This window comes from Perna viridis, chromosome 2 (assembly GCF_037379345.1).
Source record: "Perna viridis isolate PV_CMFRI_1.1 ecotype Kerala chromosome 2, ASM3737934v1, whole genome shotgun sequence".
In the NCBI taxonomy this organism is placed as follows: Eukaryota; Metazoa; Mollusca; class Bivalvia; order Mytilida; family Mytilidae; genus Perna; species Perna viridis.
In genome coordinates this window covers 24627009-24641367 of record NC_142446.1, presented here as the reverse complement: position 1 = coordinate 24641367, position 14359 = coordinate 24627009, and positions in this window count along the sequence as shown.

Here is a 14359-nt window from a genome sequence, read left to right as displayed (position 1 = left end):
AATTTTTTTCTAGAATGTAATTCACTCGTGCAGTAGCAAAAGCATTTCCTGTTTATAAGAAGGATGGTAATAGCTCTATTGAAATTATTGTCATATATCTTTATTGAATTATAAGTACTAGAAAATGTACTAAACATCCGTATGTTGATTTCCATATCGGATTTTAGCTTTCGTTGTCACAAGCCTAGCAGTGGTCTATCCCATACTCTCTCAGCGGTGTGTCATTTCATCTTCCATGATCACGCAATTTCACACGGACATCGTGTTTCTTTTGATAATAAACCTAGTGAGTATTTGATTAATCTACCGTTAACCAAAATTATATTTGAAAGAGGAATTATTCATATTTACGGTACCTTTATGTAACATGAACATAGAATTTTATAGTTTGGAAGGTATGTTTAGAAAATTAATCGCTGAGCAGAGAAAGACAAACTTGTAAAAAAAATCAGAATACCTTACAATGATACAACCTAATAGGTCATTTGCTAGCATAGCCCTCTTTCTGCATGTTTAAATATAATACTTCTACGCTAGTGATATAAGTGAAGATGTAAGCTAGTGTTTGATATCACAATAAAGGGAATTTTTTACTCGAGTGAGTGATTGATTAATTTTACACAATAGTTATTGTCTGAAAATGAATAAATATATCACCTTCCATAAAACGTTTGGCAAATAAACAATAGCGTAGCTTGTATGGCTTATTTTTTCTGTTTTATAAATTTTTCATTCATTCCATATTCAAAACAGTTCTTATAATACTATTCGATCGTTTTCGTTACTTCTCTCTAAAATTAAATTGTGTCAGAAAGAAATGAAGGGTAATTACAAAATTATCGAACTGATAAAATCTAGATAGTAGTGAAAAGGAATTGTCTAAATGGAAAGTCCGTATAATAGAAAGCAATATCAGAGCAGCAACCGGAAAAAATTTCAAATGAAGGTGGGTCAAACCAGGTCAGCCGAATAACAAAGTACCTCCGCCAGTCACTTCTTACTTTTCTGTCCATTATATCAAGCGCTTAGGAGACAACATATCTCGGCACTTCAACATCCTTATCAATTTACTTCAAATCTTCTCCAATTCAGATCAGATGAGACGTTGGATGAGTATAACGTTGAAATGTTTACCAAGGTTCAAACTGTTTGATACAGAGCAAACGCTTCAAATTAACAACCTAGTTTACACCATTACTTCTTTTGAATAATTTTGACCTGAGTAAATACTTAGAGCATTAAATATGAACCTCTTCACATTGCACCTAACTCACCAAATACGCGTTATGAGCACCACAGTACTACTCCCTTGAGCTATGCTATATATCAATGACGCATTGATATAAGACTGTAAGTCTTGTTTCCTATTCTTGTAATTAATTTGTTATAGTTCACTTCATTCTATTGTTTTGACTTGATGATAAATATACAGATTACTTGATAAATATGTTTAAACTAAACATGCAAAAAAATAACTAAGATTTCAAAAGAACAATATACATCCTTTGTAAACTTTGTATTGGGAACGAAGTTCATTATCTGTTTTCGTGTAAAAACAAAACAGTTTAAGAACTTCATTAGAATTTATTCCAAAATATTTTATCGAACACCCACAAATATATTTAAAACACCAACTGTCACAGAGAACACGTCACAGAACCCTGGCTTCTTTTCTTAGAAATCGTAAGTAAAGTTGGTGTATATTTATGTAATGTGCCCTGTTGTACACAAGTATTCAACTTATAAGTTGTCTTTTTAATATTATATCCGAACAAACATATAGAACTGTGTCATATTCCCACTCTTCAAATGTTGTCGCTTTTGTGAATGCAAAATTTAGTACGTGGGCTGAGATAATCCCGTGCACCCTCACACATCAACCAAAATATGGTATTGAGGTACTCTTATGAAACATTTTGTCTCCAAAAACTAAACTGAAATATTTTGGTATTTTTTGTCACTTTTTACACCTCGTTGGGACAAATATCTTTTTTTGTAATTAATGTAACTTCTACTTTCTACAAAACGAAGTAAATTGACATACATATATATATATATATATATATATATATATATATATATATATATATATATATATATATATATATATATGTACCGTCAGGCGGCCAAATATATCATTTAACAATGGTACCAAAAACGTGGCGGTAACACTAAGGGTTTTAAGAATTCTGAAAATCCTCTTTTTAAGATTTTAAGACTATATGATGATTTAAACCCCGAAAGGAAAAAATAAGCGCCATGTTTGACATATCATTATCTTAATTATGAATTCCTAAAATATGAGTTTTACAGTGTCGGTATGCTGTGAATAAGAATTGTGTATGATACTGAGGCCAGTTTTCTAGGGGTATGGGTAATCTTTGAAATTTTTTAAGATAATTCTTTCTTGAAAATAATTTGTTCATAGTTTCTCTATAGAAAATTAAATTATCTACCGAACGATATCATATTTAGTACGTGTTGGTAAAGCAATAACTTGTAGAGTTGAATGTATGCGACTTTTTAACGGAAAGCCGAAAATCCCATTTTTTGCAATATATTTTTTTGATATATTCTATATGTGAGAATCGCCACAAGTCATAAAAAACCAGACGTAATAATTTTCTGCGCTTAACAAAAAATGTCAAATAATGCTCTAGGGCATTTGACATTGAAAATTACGGCCATTTAAGAGATTTTTCGCAGGGGTAGGGATAATTTTAAAAAATTTTATTCCAAAATCCTTAATATTACCGTAAGTTGGGCTACATGATGATGCCTATAAATCATAAGTTTCTTTACATGTGATGTCTTAGGAAGACTAAGACGTTCGAACAATTCAATCACAGAAATTGGCTTTTTGTGTCAGTGGGGTACAAATATAGGCTTATACTGGAAAAGAATCTGAGAATATTCTTTGGCGATAAATTGATTCGGTTATTTGAGGTAAAAAGGTAAATGAAAATCATCATGAAGTTGATGAGTGGGTCAAGGGCACGGTGGAAATTCCCAGCCCATGGACTACTTGAACTTGTCGCTTTTTCCAATGCAACACTGAACTAATAAACAATATTTTTTACCATTTACATGTATACTTTTATCCGCATATATTACGCATTCCATTTCTTTGACTAATTAAATTAACTCAAAGAAAAAGGAGGAAATAAAAAATAAACACATAAACAAAATTAGTGTCCTTGAACCTTACGGTAATGAATTCAAGTAGACACAAAAATACCAATCAAAAAACCTTTTTTTCAAATTTCAGTATACTATACACTTTCAATTAGTAATCCTTCATCAGCAGCATTTGGACCAAATAAGAAAAATCCCTCGCAAAAGTTTGTGCGCGAAAATATTCTCTCATGCCTTGAAATTCTGTCGCTTAAAATTTCACCAATTAACACAATTCATATCCAAAAAAATTTAGTGTTACCATTTGCATATTTTCCCGACGCAGTCGGTTATAGTTTCGCTTTTTGCCCTTTGACCTTAAGGATGCTCTTCTATGGAAACGCAAATCACCCGATCGCAATTAAGTTTCCCGATTGGCCAAATACTGCTAATTTAGAGGCCTTCGAAAATACTGTATCTTAAATTTGAAATTGCGTTCGAAAGAAAAAAATCGAAAATTTGACATTGCGTGCCATGTGTTGTTCTCTTGATAGAAATGTAGAAACTTAGAAAAAGAACAAAAATTTACTAGCGTCGACTATCTGTTTTAAAGATAGTACTTGTTTTTTTTTTTTATATTCCGGTGATTTCCGGTGATTTCTATGATGCCTGTGTTCATTGCTATAAATCGTATGGTATTTCAAGAGAGTATTTTGATTGTTTTAATGAGTATGGTGATTTCTATAAAAATGTGGTGATGGCAATAATGAGTGTCTGATTACTATAATGAGCATAGTATTATGACGGGGATTTTGCTGGTTGGTAGAGTATTTTATTTTGTTTCCGTGAAAGTGTAGGGGAATGCTCACGTCGTCACAAAATGGACTGGTATCTGTTAATTCTAGGCAGCCGTTATAAAAAAATAATATATAAATTCAATAATATAATATCATAGATTAAATCAAGTATTTAAATTAACAATTTTTTTTTCTCAAAATAAAATATCTTAATACAAAATTAATAACAAAAATAATACCTTACCTAAAATAACAATACGTTAGTGTAGTTGGTACCAGACGCTCGAAACGGCCAACGTCGCCCATTATATAGGGGCTTAATGTTGAACATGCCGTTCGATTCGTCCAGTAAGACCAACTCACTGTTCATGCATAATGAGCAGCACAAAATAAAGAGGCATCTATAAACAATCAGAGTTCAATAAAAGAAAAGTTTCTTTAAATTTTACATATTTCTAATTTTCGTTCGAAACGTAAATATAAACATTTGCCAAAATACAAAACAGTTAACCAAATTAATTAGTTTTTAAATTCCGAGACAAGTAATTTTAGATCATCTTTATTAATCAATTCACTTATGCAAGCCTTAATTCTTTAAGTTCAAAGATATTAATAAAACTATGGCACAGTTACGCTTAACTCGGTCAGTGACTTATATGGGTCGTTATTGTCGTCATTCTTCTTCTTCTTTTTTTTCTGTTTATCAAAATTGCATCAGGCAACTGATCAATTCTAAATGAAGAGTGATTAGACCTATCTCTTAAATTATCAAAACATATTCCCAATATCAAAACGAAAAAAGGTATTAATTTAGCTGGAGATATCATTAATGCCATCATTTGAATTCTGAAATAACTTTTATCTGAATCTAGTTCGAGAGACCTAGTTAAAAATAATATTTTTTTGTTAAGTACAAGAAAACTAAATTTTGTATCACAATAACAGTGATTGCTATAAAATTTTTCTTTTCTTTTTGTATTTTTTTCTGTCAAATCTGTACATTATACATGATAATGCAGGACTGTATTTAATGTGTTGTCAAATTACCTACAATATTTTTTCATGTATGTAGTGTATAACTTTCCAAATCAATTAGTTAATGCAAAATAAATGCAATCCTTTTATCACTTCTTCATTTTGGCAAGGTTTAATGACTTGTTACTGTAAGTAAGTAAGTAACCATTTCACTGTAGTGACATGTGTTAACATATATGATAATTATATTACATTGAAGAATAATATATCAGACACCCAGCCCTTTTGACCTATAAGTCACCTTCTATTTCAGTCATTTAATGTAGAAACAAAAAGATAATCATGGATTGTCAATAGAACATCTATAACGTAGTACAAAGAAGTTAAAAAGGAATTCGAAAATAAAAGTATTAAAAAATCAAGAGGCTCCAAGGAGCCTGAATCGCTCACCTGGTTACATTTTTGCATTTCAATGGCACTAACTCTAACAAGAAGTTCTAACTCCATGACGAATTTGGTAGAATTGATCATAGAATCATTTCATCAACTAAAAGTTTCATACTATCTATTATAGTTTTCAAGATATTGGCTGAAAACTACTAAAAACATAATGTTTTGCCTTTTAGGGGCAATAACTCTTACATGGAGACTTCTGACAACTTTGATCCTTACAGACTTTTATGGGCTTTATAATAAGAATCGTTTCAGCAATTGAAAGTCTCATTCTATCTATCCTGGTTTTCAAGATATTAGCTGAATACTGTAAAAAAAAACCGTCATTTTTCTCTTTCAAGGGCAATAACTCTTACATGGAGTCGTCTGACAATTTGATCCCTGGAGACTTTTGTAGGCCTTATAATAAGGATCATTTCAGCAATTGAAAGATGTTACCTTATCCTAAAGGTTTTGGAGATATATGCACAAAACTACTGCCCGACCCCTATGTTCTATTTTTAGCAACGATGGCTATGGTTTTTGCCAATCAAAAATCCAAACTATCATTTTGTACAGGACAGCCTAAAAACTAGAATACTAACTTTCAGTGAATTCTAAATAGTAGTTTCTGAGATTTTTAAAAGTTAGTACATCAAAAACAACAAAAAAACGTCCAAAAAGGACAATAACTCCAACATGGGTAAACAGATTTTCACCGAAATTTGACCACAGATAGATCTCATCATGCTGAGTACTTTTATTCATGTCAGAATTGGTCAAACCTAACGATTTTGGAGATATATGCAAATATCTGCTGTCTGACCCCTATGTTCTAGTGTTAGTAACGATGGCCATGTTTTTTAGCCGATCAAAAATGCAAAAGGTAATTTTGTGCAGGATACTCTAAGAAACAATCAGTTTCAGTGTTATGCAAATCTATTCAGTAGTTTTAGAGGAGATGATGTTTGAAGAAATTGTTAACGGCGGCGACGACGACGGACGCCAAGTGATGGCAATAGCTCACATGGCCTACGACCAGGTGAGCAAAAAAACCGGTATTAATCGCATTGTACTTGTATTTATGAGAATGTCATAAATTGGAAGCTCTGACATTAATTTTGGCTAACTTCCTTGCATATTCAGACATTAAAGGATTCATCTTAGCAATACAGTTCCTGAATGTATATTCATTGAAACAAACTAAAGATATCATGAAACATGTTATTTCGAATGTTGAAATATAGATCACATTCTAATAGAAAATGGGTCGTTGACTCCACGGTCTGTTGGTAATACAGTCTACACAGCCTATCCTCGACCCGTTCGCCAATTTGTGTCAATCATTGTATGTCAAAGATACAATATCTTAGTAACTATATTCAATGTGTAAAATGTTTCTGCTGTTGATGTTAAATTTGTCTTGTAAACTAGTTACTGTCAAGTACAACGGTAAAATAAACAAAGCACACGAATAGTAACCAGATAACTGACAAATAGAATGTTTCTTTCCTTTTCCTTCTTTCAAATTGCTGTGCATCCATTCTGAAAATCAAACTTACAAAACATGAAGTTGCACATTTGTGTGAAGGGTGTGGTGATATATAGATATATGAAGTGAGCAATTAGTGTGGTGATACCGATGGTAATAGAGGGTGTGGTGATACATATGGGAGGCATACAAAGGATGTTGGGATAAATATAGAAGGCCTATAGAGGTTGTGATGATAGATATAGATGAATACATGGTGTGGTGATAGATATAGAAGGTGTGATGATAGACATAGAAGGCGTATAGAGGGTGTGATGATAGACATATGAAGAGGATACAAGATGTGGTAATAGATATTGAAAGTGTATAGAGGGCGTGGTGATAGATATATCAGATATATAGCGGTTGTGATGGTTGAAACATGTACTTTTATTATTGAAAATCTGCCATATCCACTCTCTCTTAAAAGAACGAACAAAATAAGATAATTAAAAGATATATAACAAAATTTTAAAAAAAATAACATAGGCAGAAATTATTTAACAGTTTGAAATTCCCTCCCGTGACTATTCAACAAATGAAAGGGGAAAAAACAAAACAAAATACGAGTAAAATAAGATAAACTACTAGTCTGATGTTGAAAATTTAAGCATTGAGTATTTATGACAGTCTATGAAGTTCATAGTTTCATGTGTTATATCATAGAAAAGACCGCTATGTGTATATGGCAACTTATAGGGTCCATGGTCTCATGTGTTATACAATAGAAGAGACCATTGGGTGTTTAGTTGGGTCAACTGCAAATTGTCCTGTCACATTGAGAGATCTACTGATTTGCCACCTTTTCACTTGTCTGAATTCAAACTGGCAACCCCCCCCCCCAACTTATCCGTTTTGGGAATCGGTGCTGGACATATTTTTTTAAAACCGGTGATATATATATATATATATATATATATATATATATATATATATATATATATATATATACAACGTCTCAGAATGTGACGATTCTATTCTCTACACTGCTCCATCGGATCAAATTGATACAGGAAAGATAACGTAAACTTATAGAAGGGTCTGAAAAATTCCCAACGATGTTAGAACTGTCAAATTTGCCAAGCAAATTTTTGTCATTCCTTCCGCGGGACTCGAACTCGTACCGCTGTGACATCTATGGCAAATGTATGGTAGTACGTGACAGTTCATCTAGATGTTATTATGTAGGATAGAGGATCAAATTAATGATGCATGTCACAACAAATCAATATTATACAACGTCTCAGAATGTCCCGCGCCGCGGAGGGAACGACAAAAATTTGCTTGGCAAATTTGACAGTTCTAACATCGTTGGGAATTTTTCAGACCCTTCTATAAGTTTACGTTATCTTCCCTGTATCAATTTGATCCGATGGAGCAGTGTACAGAATAGAGTCGTCACATTCTGAGACGTTGTATAATATTGATTTGTTGTGACATGCATCATTAATTTGATCCTCTATCCTACATAATAACACCTAGATGAACTGTCCCGTACTACCATACATCGTGTACTAAGTTACAGCCCTAGATTAATCCTACGAGGAGGAATTACCTGGCCAGGAAAGCTATATTTTAATATAGCCTTGCTGGCCGAGTGGTCTAGGGCGCTGGACTTAGTGCAGGCGGTGTTGCCATAGATGTCACAGCGGTACGAGTTCGAGTCCCGCGGAGGGAACGACAAAAATTTGCTTGCAAATTTGACAGTTCTAACATCGTTGGGAATTTTTCAGACCATATATATATATTCGTGTTGGGCCGAATGCCTTGAAGAGACCACGGTCTGAATGGTTTTGTACATGAGATATACCTCCGAAATCACATAATCATCAATAACATTTTCCACTTCACAAAAAATAGCACTCTATACAATTATGCAGACGACAACACCCTCCTATGCACATCACAACACAGATATGGTTATACAAAGTCTAAAATCTGACAGTTTAGCACTTATAGATTGGTTTTCCAATATCAAATGAAGGCAAATCCAGAAAAGTTGCAGGTTTTGGCTGTGGGAAAAAAACAAGGTATAAAGATATAAGCGGCTGGAAATACAATCCATGGTGAAAATGAAGTAAAACTACTTGGGGTTACCAACTGAAGTTCAATAGTCACATAGACAAATATTTGCAACAAGGAATAAAAACAACTTAATATACTTAAAAGAATTGGAAAATACCTAAACAAACTTACAATATACCATTCCTACATATTATCAAATCTTTAACTTTCTTCCACTCAGTTGTCACTTCTTTAACAAAATAAATACAAATAAAATTGAAAAATCCAAGAACGAGCACTCAGATTTATTTATGAAGACTATCAAAGTAACTATCTTGAGAAAGAGCACGTGCAAGAAGAAGGTGGTGTAATCTAATCGAGCTTATCGAAAATCGGAATAAATGTGCATTATAATGCATTAAAGTGACTTCACCTGGAGGAAAACGTAATACCTAGTTACCTCAAATTGGTTTAAAACTATTTTTTTACTAGAATTTTCTTGAGTTTTACCGTACATTGTTTATATATTTCCAAGATGGGACCCCTAGAACTGGAACACTTGGTTGATAGTCTTGACGAAAACTCGTCTCGGGTATCAGACTTGAATGAAGTAGGTGGCCAGAATGAATCGCAGACACAAAATAGTAGTCGCCCTAACAAAGGACCACAACCTGGCAGCCCAAAAAACTTACTTGCTACCATTAAACTACAAGAGCGTCAAATCAGGAGACGCATTCAGTTAGTGACTTCAGAGAAGTAGCCAATAAAAAACACCTGTCCTCGATAGACTTATACCTGAAATATCATCAAGGTTAATTGACACAATAACAACAACAATAACCAAGTCAATAGAAGTGTGTGTGTTGAAAAACAAATTCAACCACTGATCAACAGGTTAAATGAACAGGAAAAAAATACATACACAGAGACAAATGACAGGAAAACAAGCAGACACGATAGTGCACATGATCAAAGATAAAGAAAACATATGATTATGTCTCTACAGAAGGTCTAGAAACACAATGATGAACTCTATAATAAAGTAGTTGAACTAGAAGACCGAATAGAAAATCAAGAACAGTACTCGCGCCGCACAAGCCTTAGATTCCATAACGTGTCTGTTCCGATCGATGAGAAAGGTAACATCATACACTCTGTTGATACTGACAGTATTGTGACAAATATATGTAAAGAACAGTTGCAGATATCAGAACAAGTTGCTCACATGTAATCGGACGAGTTAGGGATGGAAAATGACAAGTTATTCTTCGCTTTACATCATATCGCAAGCGGAAGAAAGTATACAGTGCAAAAAAGGCACCTAAAGGTCATCCTAACAAAATCTTTATCATAGAAAACCTTACAGAGTGCAGATAAAAAATCGTCAGAAGCCGTAGTGAAAAGAAATACAACCGTGAAATAGAGTCGTACTGGAAGAATCGAATCTATAAGATCACCACTGAAAGCAGGGCAATTCAGATCAAAAATACTGATGCTCATAGAATATTTGACCAACCAAGAAGACAACAATGAAGCGCAGGCGCAAGCTGAACAAGTTTTTCAAGCTGACGACAACATCAGAAACGGAAGTGCATAAACCGATCTTTTTCAAAATAACTTGTTTGAACACATTAACCATATCTATTTCAGTCTCCGTCACTATGTCACTTTAAATATATAGTAACTATATCAGGTAAAGTAATTATAGGTCAATAAATCAACTTAATGTATCTGTTACGGTCGAAATCGGAATTTTTCCATTCCGGAATGGGACGCGTCCTGAATTGGAATAATTCGAGATTCCACGTTATTCCGTTTCAGGCCGTCCGATTCCGGAATGGGACGATCTAGTTTATTAGATAAATAACGGTATTTCAAGTTCCTAGGCGGTATTTATTTGAAAATGACAGACGCAGCAAAAGATCTCAGTCTTGTATTTTTTGCCTCATAGACTTCTATAGTATACCTTAAATTTTCATGATTTAAAAAAAAATGATAGTCATTTTCGTACACTGCTCGGGAATGTGTAATACAAGACTGATACCAAAATGGACACCAAAGTAGAGTTCAAGAAATTTTGAAAATTTTGACAACAACTTACCAAGTGAATTGAACAAATTACTTAGTGGTCCAATCACTGAGGACGAAATAGTTAAAAATAGAAATATTAGAAATCTAAAAAATGGCAAAGCCTGTGGAGTTGATGATATTCTTAATGAATATCTTAAAAACACTGTTTTGGATCTAATACCTGTATACTTAAAGATTTTTAATTTAGTACTCGATACAGGTATTATACCAGAACTTTGGTCACAAGAACTTATTGTACCTATTTATAAGATCCAAATAACAATAGAGGAATTACACTAAATTCATGCTTAGGGAAAACATTCTCATCCATTTTGAATGAAAGACTTACTAAGTCTTCTGATGAGATTGAGCTCTTATCTGAATCATAGACTGGATTTCGAAAGGGTTATTCTACTGTTGACAACATTTTTGTGTTAAACTCCCTTTTAGCTATATATTTTTTCAAAAGGTACGACTATTTCGCACATTTGTTGACTTTAAAAAACTTTTGACACAGTTTGGAGAGATGGTCTGTGGCTAAAAGTTTAAAATGTCCAACGTAACAAGGAAAATATTTTCAGTTATTTTCAATATGGATCAGAATATTAAGGCTTGTATTAGGCATCAAGGTAAACTCTCTGCATTTTTAACTGTGGAGTTGGTGTAAGACAAGGAGAAAACTTGTCGCATTTTTTGTTCTCAATTTTATTGCATGATCTGGAAATCTTTTTGCAAGACAATGAAGTATAAAATCTAGATTTGATAGAAAGTTCATGCTTAGAAATGCTTGATGTATATGTCAAAATATTTGTGATGCTTTATGCAGATGATACAATTATAATGTCAGAAACAAAGGAAGCTATGCAAAAAGCGTTGGATGTGTTTGCTAATTACTATAAAGAATGGAAGTTACAAGTTAATACTGGAAAGACAAGTTATTGTCTTCAGTAAAATAAAGTGTAAACAACATTTTCAATTCCAAATATATAACAAAAATATAGAAATAGTAGAGTCGTATACATATCTAGGCACGGTTTTCAGTTACAGCGGCAGTTTCACTATTGCAAGAAAGCATCTAAAAGATCAAGCCCAAAAAGCTCTATTTGCTCTCTATAGGAAACTAAGAAACATTCCACTACCAATAAATTTACAGTTGAAGTTATTTGATACTTTTGATATCATCTATACTGTTATATTCTTCTGAGGTCTGGAGTTTTGAAAATAAGCAAAACATTGAAAAGGTGCATCTTAAATTTTCTACAAATATCCTTAAGCAGAGAAGCAGCGCTCCAAATTTTATGGTTTATGGAGAGTTGGGTAGAATTCCACTTGAAATATTTGTTTAAGTCAGAATGGTTAGCTTTTGGACAAGAACTGTGCAAGAAGAACAAAAACTGTCAAATACAATGCTTCGGCTTATGTTAAAATTGCTTGAAAATAATCCAACCAAATTTAGGTGGAATAACTATCATGTTAAATCTATCTTGGATGATACGGGTCTTAGTTACTTATGGAACGAACAAGTTAAAGTAAATATTAACTGGCTTAAAGTCGCAGTTAAAGAGACATTATGTGAACAATTCTACCAGTCTTGGTTTTTACAAATGGACAACATATCTCTTTTTTTTACGGAAAATTGCTAATATCATATGAAAGTGAATGTGTTAAAATATAAATGTAAATCTGTATGTATTCACATATTTAATGATATTTAATGATATTGACTGTTCTGTGTATTTTGTCGGTGTATTTGTCTTATTTACATGTATGTACATGTTTGTATTTGTTTTTTGTTGTCCACTTGTACACCTACTGTGTCTAAGGCTATCAATAAAATCTTGTTTTGTTAAATCTTGTTTTAAATGGTCATGATGACGGATGATATAGCTACACAGAGAGTGTAAATCCGACTGTTTTACTCATTATTGCGTATAAGGAAATCTAAGAAATGTCTCTCATTGTTCAATATCAAATTCATTTGTTCATTATCACTTATGGATTAACCTCTGTCCCGCTGGTACTTCTTTTAAGAATAGTCCTTTTTGATAACTAGCTAAATCGGGAACTAAATATAAAAGCAAGTACCGAGATAAAGAGGAAAAATATATCAAGTTATACTCAGTCTGTTCCAGACTTCCCAATAAAAACTTTTTTCTACTACATGATTGCTTGCATTTTATTGATAATTGCTGGCGTTGAACCTAATCCTGGGCCCTCGTCTACATCCAGTTGTAGCACAAAACCATTAAATACAAGCTCCACCAGCTTAAACCTAAGTTATTCGCAAATCCTGAAGAATTCCGTATTTTTTCTTCACTTGAACGTGCAAAGCATAAAACCAAAACCTGAGCAAATATCAATTGAATATAACGACTTCAATAGCCTCTCATTTACGGAAAGGTGATTAAAACAGACTGTATCTGATAATGAAATATCGATAACAGGATACCAACTATTCCGCAAAGATAGACTAGTTCGTTTTGGATAGGGGTGTTGTTGTGCATGTAAGATCCAATATCGACTGTATCTGGCGTCCCGTCCTCTGCGTCGGTCAATTAGAATGCTTATGGTTAGAAATAAGACTTAAAAAGAAAATCGTGTTATACGGTATATTTTATGTTCCACCAAATAGTAACGATAATATATGGGATGAAGTCTCCGAGTCTTTAGAATTAGCCCTGAATACTGCAAAGACATTACTGTAACAGGTAATTTTATTTATTAATCAACTATCTAATTCTCCAAACTATGAAATTAAAGATCTTCAAATGTTTAGCCTTCAACAGTTAATCAGTGAACCTACCCATTTTACTGAACACTCATCATCCCTTATTGACCTTAGCAAGGTAAACAATCCAATCAACCTGCTCATCACTGATGTAGGTCCGCATCTCTTAGATCAAGTTCGCTTCTATTTACCCATTCTTGGAATATTAAATTTCTCAAATCTAACCCTCAAAAACCCTTTAAAAGAAAAACCTATCTATATGAAAAAACAGATTATTACGAGGTCGAACTTTCCATAAGTTTAGAAAAGTATTAACACCCAATTAAAAATATATACAAATACAGCTAAATAGGAAAAGTATTAACTTTTGTACGAATAAAATTGAAAAAAGAACTCTATTATTAAACCTTGCCAGATAGATTTCATAGTGATTGTAACAATGAATTACACCCTAAGAAAAAGGGAAAAATAATCTTTAGGACTTTTTTATGGTTCTTTATTCTTGTTCAGTTTGTATCAACCCACGAACAAATAATACTTCATTTCCTCTAATTCTGATGAAAATGGTGGAACAAATAGAAAATATAAATGATCTGTAATACAATATTCCCAGGTGGTGTAATATATATATATATATATATATATATATATATATATATATATATATATATATATAACATATATAACAGGTGGTATACCCGCTTATTG